Source organism: Monodon monoceros, unplaced genomic scaffold, assembly GCF_005190385.1.
Source record: "Monodon monoceros isolate NGI ecotype Baffin Bay Population unplaced genomic scaffold, NGI_Narwhal_1 Super_Scaffold_5, whole genome shotgun sequence".
Lineage (NCBI taxonomy): Eukaryota > Metazoa > Chordata > Mammalia > Artiodactyla > Monodontidae > Monodon > Monodon monoceros.
In genome coordinates this window covers 21629726-21655271 of record NW_021703782.1, presented here as the reverse complement: position 1 = coordinate 21655271, position 25546 = coordinate 21629726, and the positions used below count along the sequence as shown (strand labels likewise).

At 53.3% G+C, this 25546-nt stretch overlaps 1 protein-coding gene across 4 annotated transcripts in view; it reads right to left on the bottom strand.

The window, feature by feature from the left end:
• SEMA4D (semaphorin 4D) overlaps nucleotides 1-25546 on the bottom strand; it is a 106679-nt gene that overhangs the window by 50846 nt on the left and 30287 nt on the right. The window contains exon 2 of one of the 4 annotated variants that reach the window (XM_029201655.1): nucleotides 12378-12906. The exons of 2 other annotated variants lie outside the window; for them this stretch is intronic. The gene's annotated coding sequence lies outside the window, so the exon portion shown is untranslated. Of the gene's footprint in view, nucleotides 1-12377; nucleotides 12907-24450; nucleotides 25491-25546 lie in introns of those variants that run through there. One more of the 4 variants, XM_029201653.1, reaches the window with a different exon arrangement.

The window sequence follows — 25546 nt, the reverse complement described above, 5'->3', positions numbered from 1 at the left end:
CCTAGGCCACCCTACAGCGAAGGGGAAGGTGGCCCCGAGTCCCCCCAAGAGTGCAGTCCTGCCATCCTCACAGCCGCATTCGAGTACTTCCAGTCCTCAGCCAGACCAGAATCTGCACTTTCAAATCCCCAGCACGACTCTAGTTACCCATGTCTCCATGTCCCAGTCACACCACATTCCCCTCTGCATCTGTGCTGCCCTGCCCCATCAAGTCTGACCCGTCCATTTACCCAACAAGAGAGACGTAAATTAGTCCGGGTGCTGGGCCCAGCTGCCTGGGTTTGAGCTCTGGGTCCCCTTACCAGCTGTGTGACACAGGCCAGCTATTTAACCCCTCAGCCCCTCGGATTTTGAGCTGTAAGACAGAGCTGGCCTCAAAAAGTACGTGGGTTATTATGACACCACTTGGCACGATAGATGGTAACCACTAATGTCACAGATGATATGAAAATCTACCACGGAATGGCCTGGGCCGTTTGCTAAGCCTTTAACAAGATCATCACACTGTAGCTGCCGAATCCTGCTAAGGGCAGCAGCCATAAAAAAACAATTCTGCCGGGACTTCCCTGGTTGCACAGTGGATAAGACTCCACCTGCTAATGCAGGGGACACGGGTTTGATCCCTGATCCAGGAAGATCCCACATGCCTCGGGGCAACTAAGCCTGTACGCCACAACTACTGAAGCCCGTGCGCCTAGAGCCCGTGCTCCGCAACAAGAGAAGCCACTGCAATGATAAGCCCTAGGACTGCAACAAAGAGTAGTAGCCCCCGCTCGTCGCAACTGGAGAAAGCCCGCACGCAGCAACGCAGACCCAACGCAGCCAAAAATAAATAATTAATTAAAAAAACAAAACAAAACACACACACCAACTCTGCCAAGTTTCACGTTTTGCTCTTTCGACAACAACTTTTCCCCAAAGAAACTGATCAGAGAGGGAAGGAGCTTTGTCCTTGGCGTCTGAGGAAATCCACCTCTTCTGCACACCTCCAAGCAGCACTGATCTCAGCCTGTGACTCCCATGTCCTGTCCTAAAAGATGTCACCCTGCAGGGTGGCACCTGCTTACCAGAGGACATCTTGGGACAGGTGTTGCTGACGAGAACAGCTGCCTCATGCAGTGACCTAACATTCATACTCCACAGCAGAAAGAGTAAGAAGACCCGTGGAAGGGAGGAGGGCACTTGGGCAACCTGTGAAAGCCAAGGCCAGGAGAGGCATCCCCTGGCCTTGCCGGCGCACCAGAGTGAGGCTCACACGGGGACAGCGGGAGCAGTGCCCACAGCTCCAGGCGCCTCAGACACCTGCACTGGCTCTCATGGTTTGTTGGGAAAGAGACTTTGCCTCGGTAGGGTCTGGGAAAAGTTTCTGATACAGTCTTTACCTGAAAGGGGATGATATCAACAGTACCTCTGGCGGAAAGTGTAACCATTTCCAAAAGCTTGTTCCTGCATTAAACCCACCTCCCCCCCACACACAGCCGAGAGCACAGCCAAATCCCACCCCAGAGAGGGCACTCCCACCAAAACCCAAGTTCACAGAGTCCAGGGGTACGGCATCCTGCACACCCAACCCAGCAAGAGCTGGTAGGGTAGGGAGGGGGGTGCTGGCGTAATACTCAGACCTTCTAACTTTCAGGAAATTATACAGAACAAGCCAAAAACAGCCATAAAGGAAATGAATCCACTGGCCTGGCTGGCACAAAGCTAATCTAGAGCCACACAGATGCTTCTCGAAACCAGCAGCCCTATTGAGGGGCTAAGACACTAAATCCCACAGAAACATATAAGCTGGAAAAGATGCGTCCCAGGTCCCAAGCCACAGCAGAAGAAGGGGCTTGAATCTAAAGTCCAACTGGGGTAGTTTGTTGAATTAAAAGGTCGCATAGGGCTTCCCTGGTGGCGCAGTGGTTGAGTCTGCCTGCCGATGCAGGGGACATGGGTTCGTACCCCGGTCTGGGAAGATCCCACATGCCGCGGAGCAGCTGGGCCCGTGAGCCACGGCCGCTGAGCCTGCGCGTCTGGAGCCTGTGCTCTGCAACGGGAGAGGTCACAACAGTGAGAGGCCCACGTACCGCAAAAAAAAAAAAAGGTCACATAAGCTAAACTGTGTCACTGGAGAGGACACAAAGAAGGTCTGTGAGAGGGCATAATCCAACCAGAGGCAGGGCCAGGGGCACCAAGGCAGCCAGAGCCAGGCTGCTGGGCCCTGCACCTTAAACCAGCAGCAGCCCGGACAGCACCGAGGAGGGGGTTGGCTGCGGGGCCCTGCTCACTTCTCCTGCTGGGCACCTGGGAAGGCACTCCTCCTGCCCTGTTCACACTGTCCTCTGTCCTCTCCAAACCGCATGCCTGGGGCCCATGGCTGCTCGCCTGGCCCTGAACGCATGAGTGCCTCATGTACAGTGCACGCTCGGTCAGGTCCCTCGGCAGGAAGAGACGCTGGACCAGGGATGACTGATCCTGCCCCCGAGCAGGGGGCTCCTTCTCAGTGCAGCTGAGGTCAGGGCAGAGTGCCAGCACACTTCCTGCTCCCACCGTCCAAGTCCCCCAAGACACACCACCTCCTCCTTCCCTCCTGTTGTTAAATCCTACTGCCCTTTGCAAGCCAGCAGGACTTCCAGCTGCTTCTGAGCTGCTCTAAACCCCTGCAGCACCTGCAGTCTAGAAGGGGATGCAAAGCTCCATGCCAGGCCAGCAGTAGCAGCAGCGGAGTCCACGGGCACATTCACGGCTCCCCAACAGCATTCCAAGTTTGCACAAGCTATGTCTGCTTAAGCCCTCTAGGTACTTCTTACCTAAAGTTTGAATACCACTGGTCTACATGACACAATTTCACACTAGATTTTACATTTTCTTTGCTGGTCAGTGATGGTTTCATTTATCTTGTCTCCATAAGTGATTGTGAAGCTCCTCTTAGCACAAAACCACATCTTAACGGACCTACGTTGGTTTCCTATGGCTGCTGTAAAATAATACCACAAACTTGGTGACTTAAAACAGCATAAATTTATTATCCCAACTGTTCTGGAGGTCAGAAGTCTGACATTGGACTCACTGGGCTAGAATTCAAGAGCTGGCTGCATTCCTTCTGGAGGTTCTGTGAAGAATTGTTACCTTGCCTTTTACAGCTTCCAAAGGCCTCCTGCATTCCTTGGCTGGTGGCCCATTCCTCTACCTTAAAGCTAGTGAAGAGCACAGGCCAAAGAGCCCGCTTGAGCATAAGGATTATTTTGAGCTGAAGGCAACTGAGAACAGCAGATACAAGAAAAGCTCCCTGCCCTCCCCCATTTGCCTAAAAGCAGGACATAAATTCTCTCCGTAAAAGTGTACCGGAGATGACACTGAGATGAGTCTGCATAATTAACCTTACTAAACATCCTTTATCTACCATATGCTTCCTAGTCACCTTCCCACAATTTACTATCCCTAGGGACCCAACCCCACTTTCCTTCGTCTTGTCACTTCAAAATTTATTGCCCTTTGTTAAAGTAATATATAAGACCCAAGTTTAATTGCTTCTTTGGGTTTTTACTTCTTTTGTGTGAAGTCCCTGTGCATATAACAATATTAAATTTTGTATGCCTTTCGCCCCTTTAATCTGCTGTCAGTTTAATTCACAGGCCCCAATCACCAAACCTAAGAGCAGAGGAAAAGTTCTTCCTCCCCTATGCCAGCAGCACAGCATCTTCTCTCTTCTCTGCCCTTCTGACTCTCTTATTACGATCCTGTGATTACATTGAGGGCCTACCCAGATAAACCAGGATAATCTCCCTATCTCCAGATCCTTAACTTAAATCACATCTGCAAAGTCCCTTTACCGTGTAAGGCAACACAGTCACTCCAGGGACTAGAATGTGGACGTGTTTAGGGACCTGCAGACCCCCTAGCAGAGCCCTACTGCCATTCAGTAATGTGGCCCTACAAGAGCACAACTCCTAATTTTTCTCCTAGAAAAAAATAAGGTTTTTAGGTGGTCTCCCAATTTCTTGATACTGAAAAGTAATTAAGATTTACTTTTTTAATACTGGGAAGTCCAAACAAGACCCATCTGCCTTTGAGGGCTGAGTTAGCCAGCTGGCCTGAGAGCTAAGAGTCCACGTAGGTGCCCTGTTGGATGGGGGCCGCTGAGAGGGGAGAATGCCACTCCTGCACACCCTCCATGAGGTCAGACAGCGTTGGAGATGCCAACACAGAAATCCAGGCTAGGAAAAGTCAGGATGAGGGCAATCGTAAAGTAGCATGTATTTTAAGAATGCTGGTTGAATAAAAATGCAAATGATTGTTAATAGGAACTAGAAAATAAGAAGGAAACCACACATTCCAAGGTAATCTTGACTTGATGAGTCATTCAGATGCAAATTTTATCCCAATTTTGGAAGGATTACAAACACCCCCATTCACAGCCCTATTCCTATGTTAATTCTAATCTCAGAACTCTCCCTCCACAGTTCCCAGCCTGGGCACTTTCCCGCCACTGTCTCTTTTTATGAGGCCCTTAAGCACAGGCAGCTTTTTCAAGCTGGCACGGCAGAATTTCTGGTGTGTCTCTGGCCACCCCACCCCGTTCTGGACCCCCAGGGACAGAGCCCTCCCCAGTTCTCAGACTTTCACACACTTGAGTCCGACTGGACTCAAGGCCCGTGGCCTTCATCGGCTTCTTACCAAGCACATATGAAAGGGAGAAACCAAGAGACCTAAGCAATCCAAACAATAAAGGGAGGTGACAAACGACTCCCTGCCCCATATCCACATCTGCTGTGACACATCCACAGGGACCTGAATCAGCTGCCCAGGTAAAGGACCCAGGAGCCTCTCCTGGCCAGCAGAGCACCTGCCCTGCATCACAGCCTCAGCCCTGGACGCCTGCTGACCTACTGCATGGACAGATGGACTTCTCACAGACAAACTCCTCCAGTCCTGTAGAAGAGTGACTGGTCATTCAAGCCCTGGTCACTCGGGTGGGGGGACAGAAGGACACCTGCCTGCTTACTCAGCCCGCTCCCATTCAACTGAGCCGTGAGAAGTGGGAAAACAAAACCCCATCGGCACGAATAGTAAGAAGATGCTGGGATGCACTAAGTACTCAGCCTTACCGTACACATCTCCTCGTCAATGAAATGGGGATGACTGGAACTCATCCCAATTATTGAGAGGATTAAACAAGGTGCCACATGTCAGGCACTCAGAACTAAAAAACCAAACTCTGATTTTTATACATTCTTCTACCCGGTAGTTTATAGATCCTTCTGGATTCTTCTAGTAGGAAATAACAAATCATACCATCTGGAAAAACGAAAGGAAGAAAAGAAAATGCTGAGCCTCTTGGCAGCAAACCCTAAAGAGCCAAGCCCCTGCTGCCAGGCCCGGCGGCCTCCCCTCTCCTGGGGCCACACTTGCTGCTGGCTCCCTGACCCCACCCTGGCCACGGGCAGGATGGCGCTCAGGATGCGGTCTGGCCCGGACGCCCCATCCTCACGGGGAGCTCTGCTGCCCAGGGCGTCTGTCCTGACACCTGGGTCTCCAGGGTGCAGCCCGGGTGGGGCCACAGGGACGGGCCACGGGCAGCTGGGCCCACTGGGGCCACGACAAGGCGCCGTTCAGCAGCGGGACAAGGGTCCGCAGTGAGCCTCCCTCGGGCCATGGAACACGCTTGCCCCATTCTTGTCCCTTTCAATGGCCGGCTGTGCTCCATCGATGTGGGCCCGATTGTTCTCCTGTGTGGGCTCATTCAGGGGGGTGGGCAGGGCCAGCCCAGGCCGAGAGAGGAGGAGGCAGGAGCTCCTGTCCCCAAGAAGAAAGGCCCTTAGAGCCCTGCAGGGAGGGGGGAGGGGTCCTGCCGAGGGCGCGCCCCTCGGTGCCCAGGGATCACACAGGCCTGGCCACGCAGTCACCGAGGGCCTCTGGGCTCCGGGGCAAGAATGGGAAGCTGCCCTTCTTCCTGGCTCCCCTGCAGGGCCCCGGGCAAGCCCCTCAGCCCCTCCAAGAGTCAGTGTCCAGCCTTGAAAACAGGGAGAGTCGTGGCATCTGGTCATGTGGTGGCTGCAAGGTGGCAACGAGGGTGAATGGGGACGTGGTGTGTGCAGAGCACCTCTGCACCGCTGGCCAAAAACCAACGCGGGAAGAAGTGCTGGTAAAGGAGCGCCTCTTCTGTCTCCTGACCACTGCCCATCGGCACATCTCCCATGAGCGGGCCTGGGACCGCCACACCGTCTGTGGGGTTGGCTGGGCGGGGGCACACGAGCACCAGTGTGGCACTGGCCATCCCCCGCGGGGGCTGGAAGGGGGCACAGCGTGGGGATGGTGGTGCCCACACATGGTCGTGAACAAACACGAGGAGATGGGCAGACACCGCAGGCTCAGCCTCCCAGACACGGCTTCCAACCGGCACCCAGCACCACACCAACCTCCCCTTCCCCAAAATGCAGCACCTGCACCTCTGCTGCTGCCATGAGCAACTCTGGGCTCCATGAGGGGAGGACACAGGCCTGGGACACAGCGGTATCTGGTGACAGCAGGCGCCAACCCACACGTGCTGCCTGCCACAGGCACAGACTCTGGTGTCTACCTCTGGTTATGCGGCCACCAGGACAGAGGACTGGCTGACAAGTCCTGGGCTGAAGGAAGCTGGGTCGTGATATGGGCAGACACAGATGACTGCCACGCACACTGGGTGTCTGAGCCTCAGTCATAAGCTGGATTGGGACTGGCCACACCCATCTGACGGACGGAGCTACACTGTATGAGAGGTCCACGCCCTGCCCCGGCAGGACAGTAACTTGCTCTGTCCCAGACCTCAACTCTAAAATCCCTTAAACACAGCAACCAGGTCCATCCCACCTGCTGAAACAAACAGCGCCCAGGCAGCTACCAGCACGATGGCCTCTGCCCTTTCTAACTGGATGGTTCCTAATGAGCCACAGAGGCAGTGGGAGGGGTCAGTCTGCGCTAGATGCAGTAAGACTGTGACAAGGGGCGGTGATGCAGACTCTGCAGGGAGCAGCCCCACCTGACCCAGGCACCTGTCCCGTGACCTCTCACACCTTCCTCTCCCTCAGAGCCTTTGGTGACAATGCCCTGAGCTGCAGGCTTGGAGACAAGATGCAGGAGAAGCAGGAGGGCCACAGCTGGGGTGGGCTCTGGGAACGCCACGCCCTGGGATGGCTTGGGGTCGACTTCCAGAGCCTCCCAGGGCCTTGTGATGGTTCCCATCAAAAGTCCAAGAAGACATGCTCCGTGACTTGGTCGATGGAGCCAGGTGACTGTGACCCTCAGCTAGTGACAGAGCTGGGCTCATGAAATTCGGGAAAATATTAATCTATCCCATCATGAGTTAAAAGCTGCTCCAGTCAAACCAGCATTATGAAAACACTTTATTTTGTTCATGAGAAACACGAACGTTTCTGGCTTTAAAGATATTTTGAGGCAATGGACTGAAATATTCTTTATACTCATTGACTAGAATTATAAATAACTTATGTATTGTAGTCTGCAACATGCTTTACAATTTTAGAATATTTTCATAGACTTATAATATATGAGCTATCTGTTTTAAAAAACAGAGTTTCTTTGAATCCTTTACGGTCTGCTTGCTGCGAGTCAAAACCACTCTGGTCTGTAAATTGCCTACGAAGATGATTAGCTCTGAAGGCAATTTTCTTAAAGTAGCAGTAACATTAAAAGAAACACTTGGGGGCTTCCCTGGTGGCGCAGTGGTTAAGAATCTGCCTGCCAATGCAGGAGACACGGGTTCGATCCCTGGTCCGGGAAGATTGCACATGCCACAGAGCAACTAAGCCGGAGCGCCACAACTACTGAGCCTGCGCTCTACAGCCCATGAGCCACAACTACTGAGCCCATGCACCACAACTACTGAAGTCCGCGTGTCCTATAGACTGCGCTCGGTAACAAGAGAAGCCACCGCAATGAGAAGGCTGCGCACCACAACGAAGAGTAGCCCCTGCTCCCTGCAACTAGAGAAAGCCCGCATGCAGCAACAAAGACCCAACGCAGCCAAAAAAAATTAATTAATTAATATTTAAAAATTAAAAAAAATAAAATCTGTGTCTTAAAAAAAAGGAAACACTTGCGGAAACACTTTTCTTCTGTGATTAAAGAGTTCACAAAAAAAATTAAGGTACCAAACAAGAGGCTAAGGGTTTCAAACAGCAGCCTTTGCCTTCCGCAAATAACGAGATGCAAAATTTAATTCCGCTTCCACTGAAAAGGTGCTCCTCTGATCAGCACTAGCTCAGCAGACCAATCTCAAGATCTCTGCAGCCCACCACAGACCTCAGTCCCCAGAGTGTATCAATGCGTCGATTCAATTTATGGTAAACAGCTAGAGAAGTGTCTATTTTTATAAACCTATTTACAGGTACTTGCACCTTTACAAAAAGTTAGCAAAGAACCAAATGCACAAACTTAGGTCAAATGAAAACCAGCTGACCCATGTTCAAGCTCACCACATCTTAGCATCAATTTTAAGCATGAATACAACCTTATTTGGCTCAAGAATGCTCTGTATAATAATTCTGCAGTCAGTGCATGGCCTTGGTCACAGCTGCCAAGAGCCAGCTAGGGTAAGCAAAAGCGCCAGGGACAAACCAGCCTGCCTTCAGTCTCACCAAGAACAGTCCAGACAGACAATGGAGGCCCAGTGGTCATCACCTGCCCTCTGACCTGATCCTCCCTGTGTGGGTCACCCAGGACATGGAGCTTCTCTCCTATAGCCCCTCACCTGTACACACCCTACACACTGCTGTTCCCAGCCACGCTGACCCCTTTGGCCCTGTCCTCTGCTCGGGCACCTTCCACATATCAGCCACTCAGGGCATCCTCCACACCCTTCAAATGTGGCCCAATACCCTCTGGGTAACATGTCCCTGATTTTCCAGAAAAAAAGGAGGCCACGATGGACAGACCATCATGGGGGCTCTCAGGGGGTCTGCCTGGTGGACATGCCATCTTGGGTACTCTCAGGAGGGTCTGTTCAATGGACAGGCCACCCTGGGGACTTTCGGGGGTATGAGTGGTGGATGAGCCATCATCCAGTTGGGGGAAACATGCGTTTCCAGGCAGACAACCCAAAGGTGCTGAGGCGAGAGCCCAGCATATCAGGGCCAAAGCCAGAAGAGAGATGTGGCCAGAATGCAGATACTGTAAGGGTGACCCTGGGCTCTGGCCTGGGGCCAGGCTGTGTCAGGATGCCCCCACCACAAGAAGGGGGCAAAGGGAGCCCAGAGGCAGGAAGAGTGAGAGGGCACAAATCACCTCCCGCCCAGAACTAGGGCTTCCTTCTCAGGGCTGTAGGGTCCCAAACGCCTGGCCCCCTCAGCCCACCTGCCATCAAGGCTGCTTCCTGCGGGCATAACTCCTGGGTCGCTCTCACCATTTCCACCTCCACACCACACCAGTGCTTTCTGTTTCCAGCTTTCCTACCTGGACCTGCACTAAAATCCCATTGAACTGTGGCCTCTGATCAGCCACGCAGCAACAGGCTCCACCGCTGGGACAAAGGGCTGGGGGCTGGCAGTAGGGTGACCTCCTCACGCAGGGGGCTATCACCCAGCAGGGCAGGGAGGAGGCAGACGTGGGGGACCGACAGCGCCTCCCACGCACGGCACACGCCCCACAGCTGGGTTTAAACGTCTCTCCTCCCCACTGGACACGCAGCTCGATGTGCACATGCCCGAATCGTGCAGGTACGGACTCGCTGACTGTCACAGGCAAGGCTGGCGAGCTCGCATGTTACTAATGCCCCCTCCCCGGCCAGGCCACCGGGAGTGCGTCACACGTCCTTCCCACCCCTGCCGGCCACAGCCTCTGGGCCCCAACTAGGTTTACTTCCCCTGTGCGGCCTGGGTCATGGTCAGTGCCACAGCAGTGGGAGGGGCTGTGTGGGACAGAGGCCAAAGAGCTGCCCGGCACCCAGCCACAGCCCCACAGGCGCAGAAGGAGTGGCTGCATGTTCTCAAGCTCCCCAGTGTCTATTAAATATAAAAAGCTCTGCAAGGAGCACTGAACTTCTTACTTGGTCACAGCAGCACAGGAGGAATTATAAGGAAGCCAAGTGCCTGCAGAATCTCAGGAGCGGGGGGGCTTGCAGCAAGGAGAGGCAAGTGTCAGCGCGAGCTGAAACATCAGAAGAAACTACCTGGCCAGGGGCACCTCCTCTGCTGGCTGGAAGTACGGAGTCCAAGGTGAAATTTGGAAAGACAGATGAGTTTCACTTCTGCAGGCACCCGACAGCTGGCAAAGAATCAGCACCACACACCCTCCCCACCTCGAGCTCTTGTGTCAAAACCCACTCGTGGGGGGGTAGAGCCATGCAGGCCTGGAGGGGTCAGCACTAGACACTGCCCGGCATGGCCGGGGTCCTTGGCCCGCCCTCCTCACCCCTTCCCAGTAAGGAAGCAGACAGACCACCAGGCACAGACCCTGGATCAGCCCTGGGACCTGGTTCAAGTGCACCAGGCAAACACCCACCCCTCGGTGTGCCAGGACTGTCTGCAAACCCTGTCACAAGCGGCCAAGCCCGAGTCTAGAGGACCCGAGTCACCCAGGAGGAGCACGCCTAACAGCGGGCAGACACCACCCCTGCAGCAGCGCCAACTGCCCCCCACCCTCCTCCTTCCTCCCCACGGGGCCTGCCCTCCACCCACAGGAAGGCACCTGGTTCACCTTCCACTGACTGCACAGCAGGTGTGCACAGTCCAGTTGTTCCTGCAGAGCCTCCAGCCACCCAGGTGTCTGGGGGACAAATGAGCCCGCCTGCACAGTGTATCCTGCACCCTACCCACCCGTGGCTGCCACCCGAGAAGCAGGCTGGGCCACCAGCAGCTGCCAAAGGAGGACCTTCGCAAGGCAGAGTGACAGGACAGCCCTAGGCCTGCAGCACCTACACCCTCCCCCCGCCCCACCCCACCCCCTCTTCTGCTGAGCCCAGCTTCCTTCTGTGAGCTTGTTGTCATCCTGTGTGGGGTGAGGTGTATGCAGCTCAAGGCACACCTCCACCTGCAGTGTGGGCGGGGCTAGGGCCACAAGAGGGTCAGCACAGGCCCTGACCACACCAGGCTCCCAGTGTAGGTGCAGCCAGGCCAGCTTGGGCAGCACACTGGGAGCTTGGGCACAGAGGGTGTTTGGGGGACACAGAGGACATGTGGGGAAACAGAGCACTGCTGCTCAGAGGGCCCGAGTCAGTGCTCAGGTGTGAGCTCCTAAGGGCAGCCGTCAGACACAGGGTACCTGGGAACAGCCGCATTCACACACGCCAACGGCACATGCACCCCACCACGTACACACACGCCCCACCAAGTGCAGAGTACTAGCACCCACACCCAGAGAAAAGCCACACCATGGCAAGTCCCCGACACAATGGTGGAGCCAGTGCAATGTATTATCTTTTCACTCCCCCCATGATAAACTTGTTCTCTGTTTAGTGCCTTTTCCCTTGGACACTACTATTTCACTTGTTTAATGATCTTTAAAAATTCTGCACGTGCAGAGGGGTAATTTTATGCAATGCGATGGTCGTTGTGTCCCTTTCCACCTGGCCCTCCCTCCAACCTCCACCATACCTTTGTGCCCACTGCCCCTGGCAGCACAGCCACCGTGTGTCCACCCAAATCTTCCTCTGCCCAGGAGCCATGAGACACATGTAAATGTGGACACGCAGTCATGAGTGCATATATAAGAACAGTCCTGTAACATCTCATTGTGAACACAGAGCTCAGCAAGGGGGTAGGGTTCCTTCATCTGCTATCGAAACACACTGTACATACAGCCGCTACCAATGTAAAGTTGGAAAATGGAAGACAAACAGGCCAGTGGTATGGAATGGAGAATCCCTGAAGGTAACCAGTTTACATGAGACCATACTATACCACAGAGCTGAAGTTCAGTTCATTGATCAAAGGATGGATTACTGAATAATTAGTGCTGGTACACTGGAAGGAAATAAAACCAGACTCCCCTCCCTCAAGCATCTTACTCCATATTACGCAAAAGCATTTTAGACACACTCAGGAGCAGAATCTGTACACAAAACAATAAAACACCTGCCAGGAAATCAAGAGACAGCCTGTGGAATCTTCCTAACAAACATGGGTACCTAGAAGTCATAAGAGGAAAGAAAGACATATTCGACAATAAAATGATTTCATCTTGATGGCAAATGACACGTTAATAAAAGTAATTAGCAAACAACAGAACTGGGAATAAATGTTTTCAAGGCAGAAAATCAACAACATTTGTAACAAATAAACAGCCCCTACAAATGGATAAGGGAGGGGAAAGCACCCTGAGAGAAACACGGGCAAAGAACACAAACAGGCATTTCACAGACAGAGGGATCTTTTGAGCAAAGACCCTAAACTCACCAGATTCAAAGAGACATATGTCAAGGGACAAAGCTGCAGCTCTGCCCCTCTCAGACTGACAAAGTCCAAAAGACTGCTCATGTCCACCGCTGAGAGAGCATGCAGGATCAGGGCACACGCTCATCCATGCAGGGAAGAGACGGGCTGCTAGATCTTTTTGAAAAGTTATCTGGCATGATCTATGAAACAAAGAGACACACACCCTGCCCCAGCAGTGCCACTCCCTGAAATCCATGCCTGAATAACAGCCCCATGCGTGTGGCTGGGGTGGGGTATTTACGGTAGCACTGTTTACACTGGCTGTGTTCTTTTCCTGTGGCAGCTCTAACAAATGACCATAAACCGGGTGGCTTAGAACAACAGAAATCTATTCTCTCACAGTTTTGGAGGCCAGAAGTCTGCAATCAGTTTCACTGGGCTGAAATCATGGTGTCAGCAGGGCCGCGCTCCCTCTGGAGACTCTGAGGGAGAATCCTTCCTTGCCTCGCCCAGCTTTTGGTGGCTTGTGGCATTCCTTCGTTTGTGGCCACTGTATTCGTCAGAGTCCCCAGAGAAACAGGATCAATAGGATGTGTATATAGAGAGAAAGAGATTTATTATAATGAATCTGATCACATGACCATGGAGGCTGGAGAGCCCTGAGATCTACAGTCAGCAAGCTGGACCCAGGAGAGCTGAGGGGACAAGTTCCATTTCTGGTTCATATCTGAAGACAGGATAAGACCAATGTCCTAGCTCAAAGAGAGCCTGGCAGAGAGAGGGAATTCTCTCTTACTCCGCCTTTCTCCTCTATTCAGGCCCTCAACTGATTGGATGAGGCCCTCCCACGTGGGGGAGGAAAATCTGCTTTAGTCTGTCTACAGATCCAAGTGCTAATCCCACCCAGACACGCCCAGGATCAGGTTTGACTACTATCTGGGCACCCATGGCACAGTCAAGCTGACACACAGAATCAGCCATCACACCCACATCACTCTGACTCTCTGCTTCCATCTTCTCATCACCTTCCCCCCGTCTTTCACATCTCCCCTGCCTCCCTCTCATAAGGACACGTGTGATGGCATTTAGGGCCCATCAGATAAGCCAGGATCACCTCCTCATGCAAGATTCTTAACTGAATCACATCTGCCAAGATCCCATCACTAGAAAAGGTAACATGCAGAAGTTCCAGGGATTAGAATCTGACTTCTTTGGGGGCCATTCTTCATCCTACTACAGAGAACCAAAAAAAGCCATCTTGGAGCCTGAGTGAGTGGCTCCAAGTGGGGCCTGGTCCAAGATCATAATGAACACTGACCAGTCGGTAATTAACCCACCGCCCCCCCACCCTCAAAGATGGCCAAGAAGACAAAGACACACGATCTTGTCTCCATAATGAACACAGCTGGGCCTCTCTCAGGTTCTAGTGAGGACACTTTTGCTGCCCATGGCATTTTCCTGCAAAACTGAGTGCCCCCTTTGACTCAAAGGCATGGGCCATCCAAGACCCTGGAGAGCCATGTCTTTCCAACGAGGCAGCCATGTCTTTCCAACAAGGCAATGAAGGCATGAAGAGTATCCGTACAGGGCTTACATAGAAGGATGGAGGCACCCCCTTTCCAAACCCACCTTCTGCTCCCCAAACCAAGCTGGGCAGAGTCCTCAAAGCCAGCCATGCCAGGGATGGGGGAGGGGCTCTGCCTCACCCACATTCCTGCTGCTCTCTCCCCGCCTCCAGACAGCTTAAGGCTCCACCACTCACACCCTCTTCCTTCCCGTACAGCCACCTGTCTAAGTCTCCCATCAAGGGCTATCTCACCCCAGGGGCCCATCCTCGTGTCCCCCACAGGCCAGTCTCACTGATGGACGCATGCTTGAGGGACATCTCCAGGCAAGGCTGCCTGCTCTCTGGGAGAACTTGCTGCTGAGCTCCAGCTGGGAACTACCCCTCGGGGCCACTCCTTGGACATCTCCCCAACTCCAGGCGTAGGCTCCTAGGGCCTCCTCCCCTCCAAACTTCACGTGTCCCCAAGCCACACTCCCCGTCTCCCAAGGTTGGGATGCCTCCTAGACAGCCCGGGTGGAGCTGGCCTGTAAGTGGACCCTCCATCCTTCCAGTTGCTCAGCCAAAACCTCGGTGCATCCTTGGCCCCCACCCCATCCCCGATCCAACCTGGCAGCAAGTCCTCTCAGCTCCACCTCCAAATAAATGCCCAATCGGGCCATCCTCCCACCCCTACTGCTATACTCTGGCCCAAGCCACCACGTCTCTCCCTGGATTACCTCACAGCCTCCTAACAGGGTGCCCTGTTCTACCTTCCAGGGTCCATTCTTCCTAGAGGCCTGTGGTCCTGTCCAAACCCTTGGCTCCCAGGGCTCCCACCTCAGCATCCCTGAGCACAGATAAACTCACCATCTACCTACCTCTTCTCCTTTCACCTGTCCCTCCTGCACACTCCTGCCTCAGGACCTTTGCAGCTGCTGTCCCCTTTGCTTGGAACACTCCTCCCCAAACCCAGGCCCAGCTCCTGTCTTTTCTCAACAAACTGCCCCTTCTCCGCTTGACTTCTCTTCTTTGCACCCACCACCATCTCACCCCTCCCATATCTGACTTACTGATCCCCTTTGTGGCCCGTCCTCCCCAACACGAGAAAGCTCTCTCCACTGTGGAAAGCCCGGTGCCTAGAGCATGTGGGGCACAGCTCAGGAGTTCAGTATGCTGTTCGAGTGATGGGCCCCAGAGGGACCTGTCCCTCCCCGGCTATCAGGGAGAGCTGGGGCTCCACACCCTGGGCTAGCCATGCTCTCCCGCCATGGGAGCGGGGCCGCCCTAGGGGCCACAGCTTGCCCGCACTCCAAGTGTGCACGAACACCACAGGGCAGGGCAGATGTGGAACCCGGAAGCCTGTGCATGCCATGAAAACGTGTCGGATGCACCAGAAAGGAGTTTACTGAAAGGCTGTTTCACTGGCTTCACCCATGCACATGACAGCATCACCACATGCTCACTCTTTTCAGAGAAAAACAGGCTTTTGTGGGATATAAATAGCCCAGCCAGATGTGGGAAGGCCTATGGGTCTCTCCCAGGACTCAGGCCACGTGCCCTGCAGCTACTCAAACAGCAGCCCACATTCACCAGCTTGTCAGCGGGGCTTCCAGGGGCGGAAGAGGGTTAAACGGTGGTCCCTCCTCCCACCAGATCAGTGGCAGGAGTTCATCAAAGCCATCGCTGACACACAGGCTTGGCACGCCAACCAGCACGCACAGGCCACAGCTGTAAGTGGAAGATCAGGCCAGATGCACTGCACGTTTCTTCATCCATGGAAATCAGGGAGACAAAAGCCCAGACAACGGGGAGCCCGGAAAACAGGGAGTCCGGATAAAGCGCAGCCTGAATGACAGGGAGCTGGGATAGCCTTTCAGGGGAGCAGCGTGCTCACCAAAGCCAAGTGCTCGGTTCCCCATGCAAGAGAAACACCATCTGAGCACAGAACCCATTTCTTGGATGAGGCCCAGCAGGCTATGTGTAATTGTCTGCAGAAATGCAAAAACAATAGCACTTAGAGCTGGTTTCAAGGTATTCTCAAAGCCTGATGTACCTACCTGTTCCTAATCTGTGCCTCCCAGCCTATGGGCTGGGCCTTGACAGAAGGGGGAACTCAAACACGGAGGGTATCAGAAAACAGCTGAGATCTGTGCCCCCCACAGAAACACCAGGCGGGCCACACACGTGACCACGTGCATGATTTCAGGTGTGCCTACAAGTCACATTGAGAGTAAAAACAAATAGGTGAAGTTAGTTTTAATAATATATTTTATTTGGCCCAATACACATCGAAAGCCCAATCGCTTCAACACATAATTAATAGGGTCGTGGACAGGATATCCTACTGTTGCTTCTGAGTCTAGGTCTCCACAGCCACAGCGCTGCTCGGCTCTGACCGGCCACACCGGGGTGTGGAGAAGTGGAGCGCTTCTCACACCGTGTGGTGTCGGCCACAGCACTGGACAGCATGGGCCCAGGTGTGGCTGGAGGTGTGGAAGCTTCCAGTCACTATGAATGGACCCAAGAAGATCAGAGTTGGGGACAGCTATGGAGGGAGGTCCTAGATGCAGCCCTCTGTCCACCCTGGTCCTGGTTCCTTGGAGCCCCGTCCTTAGCAGGATGGACAGAGCACCAGCACCCACGGGTGCTTTCTCACTAGACACTGACCAGGGCAGCCCCTGAGCTGGGCGGTGCTCAAGTCCTCCATCCTGTTATGGCAGCTTTTGAACACACCGCGTTATACATACATGCCTTCTTGTCAGTGACCTGTTGCTCCTGTAATATAATTGTTCCGTACGCCTTGAGAGGACACATTTGGGCTAATACCATGCACAGATCAGCGTTAGGATAAAGTTCCTTGTATATAATTTTTACATTAAAGAGTCATGAACTTTCAGCTCCTCAGGCCACTCACCATTAGTTAGAGTAGCACCCACAGGACCCTGGATGCCCTCGAGGGGTGGTCCTGGGAGCTTGTCCAGGTGACAGCCTCACAGGGCTGCAGCCAGAGGACCAGAGAGACCCTCCCTGGCCTTCTGACACAGGCAGAAGTAATTAACTCCCATTTCAGAGTCACTTAATTACATCTACAGTCGTCCTGCTCTCAGCTCTGCAAGACGCTAAATGCCATTTGCTAAAAATAAAGCACACCTCCGATGGGCAGGTGCTCTATCTCATGCCCATGGAGCCCCCTGCCTCTGGGGGCCACCCTGGTACCCAGGCAGCACGCACAGCGCACTCTTGGTAAGAATAAAACTGTGGGATTAATGACCAGGCAGCACCAAAACAAAAACACTCAGAGTAATTCACTACCTGCACTCAAGTTCTCACCATAAGCAGGACCACCAGGCTTTAAGAGTTTGAGTCAAAAGGGAAAAAGTGACAGATGAGACATAAAACTGTACCCCGCAGACATCCACAGGAACCCTATCCTGGGAGGCCGCAGAGCCCCTCACGGACCCTCCTGTTCCATGCTTCGGGGAAGCCCACAGGCAGGTGACATCCCCAAGGTAGGCGCCCCAGCACCGCCAACAGACCCACGCCTTGAAGCCAGGCCTCCAAGACCACCTGGTCCCCGTTCTCATGGGAAGACACACAATCCCAGAGGTCAGCTCCTCGCAGAGGCTGACCTTGGATCACCGCACATCCCCAGGACTCTTGTCACAGAGACAGACGGGCCCGCAGCAGCAACACAAGGACATACCTGCTCCACCCTCACACAGAGAACCCACCCGCACGACGTTTCCGTATGAACCCCTTCAAAGTGGCAAAGTTGATCCTGGAAATGAGTTGTTTTCTTCACTTCAACACAAGTTCTAGAGTATTTTTTAATCTTCCTAAGCTTTTCCTTTTCAATTATCTTTTGTAAGCCGTCTATTTACAACGTGACAGGTAAAGCCAAGGGGAGATTCCTAACATGGGGGTGGGGCAGTTCCCAGGGCCGGGGAATCAGGGCAGGGCGAGGAGCCTGGGCAGCAAACACCGAACGCTCCCTCCAAGAACAATTCCATCAGCAGGACGGGCATCTGGAGGGGACGTGGTACTTAAATGTCTTGTGTACACACTGAAAATAAAAGTCACTCCTGGCTCCCTCTAATGCAAGCATGTCTGGAAGACTTTTAACCCAGGTCTCTCTCCGGGACACGCACAGATGTCTGCGGGTCTGAAGTGGCCGTGGCCCCGCTAGCTCGGGGTGTGACTGACGTGACTGGCACCTGACATTTCCACCACCCTCCTCCACTGCCATGTCCAGAGCTGCCAGCATGGGTCCTGCTCACTTTGTTAGCTCTTCTGGAAGCTGATTCTTAGGCTGCTGGCTCCCAGCCCAAACAAACAGAATCGCTCCCTCAGAAGCTCTCTTCTCTCCTGGCTTAATCAGAGCAAGTAAATGCAACGAAACGAAAGCTCAAGAAATGCCCAAGGCGGACCCTGAGCTGAAAACGGCCCTCCAGGGCCACAGCGGGGGCCAAAGCTTCAAATCCAGTTTAGATCTGACTGCCAGGGTATGAGACTGGAGGTCCCAGGTTGCCAACGCCCCCGCCGCAGGGGAGGAGCAGCATCAAAGGCAGCGATGGATGGAGAGTGAAGAGGCTCGGAGCTAGCGTTCATGCCAGCGCTGGGCGGCAACCCCATTCTGCAGCCCCGGCCCTTCCCCTCCTGCCCAGAGAAGCTGGCGCTGACCACAGACACCCCACTCCTGGACCTGCTCCCACAGCATGGCCTCGAGCAGCCCTTCTCCTGCCCTGGCCTCTGCAGCCGCAGCTCCCAGACAGACTGTGAACCTTCCAGCAGAACTGCCTGAGCTTTCTGACACCAGCTTTCCTCCTCTGCCTCTCCAGTCCCCAGCTGGTGCCAGGAGCGTAACAAACAGATGAAGCTGCTCACTGATGGAGGAACACCTACGGCAAGACCTGCTCAGGAGCCGCCTCTAAAAAGAACTGCACTCTGCAGGCGGATTTCATCCCCTACCTGAAGATTGGTGTCATCAAACATTTTAGCAACTGGGATGCGGCTTCCTACTACCGTCTGGGATGGCAGAGTCTGAGACAGAGTGAGAAAAGGGGACACGTGAGCAGGGCAAACCGTGAGCTAGAACCCCTTACCCCCTATCCTACACGCAGACTAAATGCCCCAGCCATGCAACAGGCCCCCGGGACTCAGTCATGGGGTGCAGTTCCCCTGGCCAGGAGAGACCAGATGCAGCATCTGCATGAACTGGGAGCAAAGAGCATCATTTGCGCCCTGATTCCGTTCATGCCACTCCCCTCGGCCCAGTGAACACTGAGCATGAGCTCCAGGAGGTGCAGGAGTGGGGGCGGGTCAGGCCTCGCTAGCAATGGTGTGAGTGACAACAAAGCTCCCAAACTGGCCCCTAATTCACAATCACGTGGTAAGAAACTGCTGGTGCTCAAGCTTAGTATTTCAACAATGTTTAAGTTTTAAAGTGAATTATGAACGTAAAAACCAAAATCAGAAAAAGAGAAAAGGGGGGGAGGAAGAGGGGGAGAGTCAAAGCAAGAAAAAAGAAAGGAAGAAACCAAAAATGTCGTGGAATCTGTGAGAGTTTTTAATAACCCTGTAATCAGGGCGGGCCTACTAAACGTCCCCCAATCAGAGGCTAGGAGGAGCACGATGCTGAGGAAGCCCTTTGCCGGGGCTCCTTCCTTCCACAGGGCTCCTGGCCTCCCTCAGGAGGCACCCCAACCCCCTGACCATGCCCCACCGAGCAGCTCAAGGGCACAACATTGTAGATGGCCAGCACCCCCTCGCACGGCCCTCTGTCCCCAGAGCCACTCCTGCGTGCGGCAGGTCCTTCCCATCCATCACAGCCCAGCTCACATGTGCCTCCCCTGGAAGCAGGTCCCCATGGGAAAGGCCTGGGCGGGGCAGGGTGGCCCCACTGAGGTTTCAGCGCCCAGGCGGCTGAAGCACGCAGTCCAGGCAGCCGCCTGTCCGCCGCCATGACAGACCCACTCCCTGCAGAGCTCAGCCTGACAGTCTTGATTGCACCTGGCCCTGCGATCGGCAGGTAGACCGCGCCATCCCTCTGTGATCCAGGAAGGGCTCACTGCGCATGACTCAGATAAGACGGGGGGCCCCATTCACCTAGGGCAAGGTGAGACATGGGCCCCCGAATTCCACTCTGTGCCTTGGCTGAACAGCTCATCCCTACAGATAAATCGGAACAAAACACTTGTTACCCGACTCTGGTTCAGCTTCTCTCCTTCCCCCAGGCCTCTCTCGACCCACCGTGAGGCTGAGCACTCGGATGGCGCCCCTGAGAACAGGCCGGCCTTGGAGGACACATCTCCCAATCTATCACCCCATCACTCTTCATCCCCACACCCGGGTCCTTATAACCTTGTCTACACCTCCCTACCAAGGAAAAACCCAGTTTGCCGAACGCTGACATCTCTCCACTGCAACAGCTGCCTCCCTGGTTCCCCCATAATAATCCTTCCTAATAAAGCCTCTTATTACTACGTCTGGCTTTGTTTTCCATGTGACAACTGATTACAAATTACTTGAAGCCCAAAACACACGGGTCTGATGGACAGGTGAGACCTCTGACTTCCACCTTCCTGAAGACGCATAGGGTTCCATAACGTCCCACCAGTTCAGGGTCACGGTACAAACAGGGACTGGTTCAGGAGTCAACTCAGGGGCGTGTCTGAGACCTCAAGTCACAGCTGCTCCTGGGGGCTGGCAGGCCAGAGAAACAGGGGGAAGCAACATCAAAGGAAAATCACACCACTCACGCACACCCAGTGTCCCACTCGCTGTGGAAAACTCAGCCTTTCCTTGGAAACATCAAACACAGCACACGGGACCTTTTGCTTAAGCTGACACCCCTCCAGGAGGTGGGCAGGGCTCCATGGGGCCATCCAAAGCATGACATACAGTGTATCCAGGACCCCTGCTCTCCAGGCCCCTGCAGGGAGAGAAGTTCCCGGCGGGAATACTCCCACCACCAACAAATGCTTGCCCTCATGCTCTGGGCGGGGGGCGGTCACTGCTGAACTGGTCACTGCTCTCCTGAACACAAAAGATTCTCTTCTAAACATGCTGCAACTAAATGTGTGAAATGAAATGTTCATCTCACTGGTAATCAGAATAATACAAATTAACACAAGATGCCATTCTCCCCTTACAGAATTAACAAAGAAAAATTGATAAGGCTCAATGGTGGTGAGGAGGTATGAGTCCCTCCCCAACGTCAACAGGAAGCCTCTTCAAGAAGCAACATCCGGAACCTTAGAAAAGTCAATGCTAGCTACGGGTAATGATAAGAAACAGGGACAGATACTCACACACAAAAGTTCTCACCCAGGAGCCTCTCGATAGCAAAAAACTGAAAACATCCCCAAAGAGAGGATTAAATAAATGAGAGTATATACAGGACCAGACTGGCACCAGAGTGTGCGTACGTGTCTTTCTGGACACATGACCTTAAGCAGATCGCTGCGATTTTGAGTCAAACCTCCTCAGCCAACCAAGGAGGTAATGGTGACACCCACCGCCCTACCTGAGGTGTGCTGACACATGAGGAAAACCATCAAAATAAACCTCTAGAAATTGCATCCACCTGAGTTTTTCTCCTACACTGGAGAATGGCATAAGGATAGAAAACCCCAGTGTACAAACCCTGGAGAAAGTCCTGGGACCAACACGTGTCTTTAGTAACAAATGAATTAACGGATCAGGTTTAACAGAAGGGTGGGATGGGTTTTAGCAAGCCGCTTTTCCTAGCAGCTAATTAAACTCGGTTTGGGTTAGGAAGGGAAACCCTCGGGCTCTACTAAGACCCAAACTGCAGAGCGAGGTGCTGAAATCACACACGCATACGCCACCCTGGCTGCGACATTCTCTGCGTAGCCAAAGGGAAATGCTTAGAAATCGCTCCGCACCACTGTGCTGTAAATACTTGAAACTTGATTTCTTATGAATACAGATGTTGGGACATTTCACTAACTTCTCTCCAAAACTTTGGTATGGTGCCACAACTCCTCACAGAAATGAAGGTCGTTAGCCATGTGTTATTTACGGAAAACCCGCAAAGCTGGTTTCAGGAGAGAAGTGGGGACTCCGAGGGAAGGGGACCCAAGCTCTCCCCTCATGACAACACTGATGTGAGCGACAACAAGCAGCCGTCGGATAGGATGTGGAGATGCTAACAAATGCCTATCACTTAAAGCAAAAACAAGCCAAGGACACCTTGAGCTGAAAGCTGTCCTTGGCCGTTTACAAAAGCACCAACAGCCCTCCTGAGGTGAAAATCTTGAGCTCACACCAGCCATCTTCTGTCCAACAATCCAGTCCCTTCTGCAGACAGGGGTTTGTCTCTGTTCAACAGGACTATTCTGGGGGTTCCCACAATCAAGGCTTGACCTTTCTCTTTCTGCTCAAGGTCACAACCACCTGCTTATTGCGGTTGGTTTTGGACAGCAGGGAAAGGTCCCTCCCCACATGGCCAAGGGACTGGGAAAAGCCAGGGTCACTGAGGGCCGAGTTCAAACCTGAGGTCGCACCAGAGTGAGGGCCCCACGAGGAAGACTGACTGAGACTCGGGCCAGTTAGGGGGTTCAACCTTCACACATGGAGGTTGTGCTTTAGGTCTGCTGGGAACATGGGGTGCCAGGGAGTCCTCAGCCCCTGAGGGACAGGCTGGGCCAACTCGTGGCCATTACCACGGGGCCCAGAGAGCTCAGGGGGTGAGGGTCCTGCTCTCTGCTCAGCTGATAACGACACCTAGCACGCAAGCCCACTGGCTCCGACTGCATGGGATTTCTGTTCTTGGCACTATGCCCTCTCCACAACTGTAAACATCTGGATTGCTCAACGCAGCACTGGACTTGTGATAATTAATCAATACATGCTGACTGACCTGGCAGGGCACAGAGCGCCAGCCCAGGAAGATGACTTCTTTTCAAAATATCACCCAAGAGCCCCAGACAAGACCAGGAAAGTCCACACGTGAAGTGCTCACCTACCCTCCATGACAAGATTCTCATTCTAAAAAAAGAAAATCCCCAGCCCACCACATGCCACGGAGGTAGTACAGGAGGCGCTGGAGGACTGAAAACCAGCACCACCCAGTGAGAAGGGCTGGCAGCTCAGCCAAGGGTGGGATGGTTGTTAAAAGGTCATTTTAAAAAATGACCACATTTGGGCTTCCCTGGTGGCGCAGTGTTTGAGAGTCCACCTGTTGATGCAGGGGACACGGGTTCGTGCCCCGGTCCGGGAAGATCCCACATGCCGCGGAGCGGCTGGGCCCGTGAGCCATGGCCGCTGAGCCTGCGCGTCCGGAGCCTGTGCTCCGCAACGGGAGAGGCCACAACAGTGAGAGGCCCGCGTACCACACACACACACACAAAAAAAAAGACCACATGTTAAAAATGTTATTTAACTCATTATTCATGAGGAACCAATGAGACATTACAGTGCCTTCAAAGAAGGCACAAGATTATATGGAGGCCGAGGGAGGAGGAAAGGGGGTGACTGCTTAGTGGTACGCAGCAGTGAAGTACCACTTTCATCACGCAGGGGGTGATGAAAAGGTCTTAGAGCTAGATACAGGCGGTGGTTACACACACTGTGAATGTCCTAAATGCCACTGAGCTGTTCACTGTAACGTGGTTAATTTTATGTTATGTGCACTTCAGCTCAATTAAAATACATATATATATATATATATATATATATATAAAATAAAGAAATATAGAAATGAACTTCCAACAGGCACAAAACTGGATTCTTCCGTGGGAGGAAGTCAACTGCCCTGACACTGGACAGAATTCATTTGCCTGTCTACAGGCGAGGACTGTCTGCATTACGTACCACGTACAGAGCTGTACCAAGCCAGACAAACCCCACAGGCTCCAATGTTCCATGCAAAGGATGCTCATTCCAAAGTCCATGGTGGACAGGAGGGAGGGAGAACTGTGAGGTTTGGGAGGGAAGGGGGCTCAGGACCCGGCAATGGTACACAGTGAGGTGAAAGGGGAAGTGGTACCAAGAAGGACTCCTGCATTTCTAGAGGGGAGTGGGGGATGAGGAGAGCTGGGGAGCTGGGAGCAGGGAGGAGGTTTGCCCCGACAGCATAAGGCACGCAGGTCCTGGAGCATCACTGTCCAGTGAGAGGCCCAGCAGTGTCCCAGCAGCCCCTCCCAGGCTGTGAGACATTCCCAGCAAGGAACTGCAGCCAGCTGGGGCATGTGCCAATGGAGATGACACATAAATTGCTGAATGATATGAATGAAAGATCCCCCCTTACTCAAATAAAAAAACATGCTGATCACTTAGGTCTGTGCTCACACAGCCTTGAAAATAAGGAACAGGGACGCCAATTCACTTTCAGAAATGCCTTTTCTTTCTGCCAAACTAGAATTCTTTCCAGGGTTCCTCGAACATCTCTAAGAATCCCTAACATCAGAGAGAGGGGGGCACCTGGGGCCTTCTCTTTCTTTGAAAAGAACCACTGCTCTAGGAAGCCACACACGTTTACCCCAGGTCTGCCCACCCCCCAAACCCCTTCCAGCCTGCACACACCTGCTCAGACATGCTGATACCAAGCAGACCATTCCTTGGAGGTCAGAGGAGAGACCGTTCTTGGGGCACACGCTTCCTTGAGAGGCCGCCCAGGGAGTTAGTTAGGTTCCTTCTGTATAGAACACATGCCATGTCATGTCGAGAGGGCGTGTGCTTCCGTCTGCACAAGGCCATGCTTGAGAAACATCCGTCTCAAGGTCTAAGTTGGTCACATGCATGCATGAGCTCCTCGGTGACAGGCAAACTGTGCTCTTTGCACTGTAATTTGTGCGCACTGATCAACACCCTCATATCCAGTCCCTGGACAGCACATGGCAACGTCTGCAGTCCCGATGGTCGGTGTTTTCAGGTGTGTTCTCATGTGACACCAAAGGACGTAACTGCCGTTCACATGACGATGACACATGAACACGACGTCCGTTACTGGAACCTTCTGCAAGGATGCTGCTCCACTTCCACTGCCCTCTCCTTACTATGTAACTATGAGGTTCTAAGCCACAAGCTCCAGAAGACATGGACCAAAGAGGGTTTTGTTACTCTTTTACAAGCAATCAGAACAGAAACTAAAATGTCACCAAACTCCTGGAAAGAAACAGAATGATTAATCTGCAGAGCTAATCGTACAGGTAAGAATTAACAGGGGCTCCCCCTCTCAGCTGTCAAAGCTGAACACTCTCCGTGAAAAGGAGTGGGCATTCCTTCCCCACCATGCCTCCACCTGTGCCCCGGCACCGGCCTCCCTCCTGGCGGCCACGTACGGACAAGGACACAGGACACAGGGAACGGGTGGAAGAGCGTGCCTCCACGTACTTTCATGCCCTCGCAGCCTAGCTGCCCATCTTCTGAGACCTCAGAACTAGATGGTCTTGGGATCTCACGTGGGACGCCCCCCAAGGCACCACGCCAGCATGTGGTGGCCACAATTTAGCCCCAAAGGAGACTAGGGCTGCAGGGGCTAAAAGGATTTACACCCAAACTCTATCGGAGGAGGGGCTGATTTTAATTCCCCTCCTTTCTGTACATCCTACAGTACATGTGCTACTTTTGTAGTAAGGGGGAAAATTACACCTAGAAGAATTACAATTCTTGAAAGCCT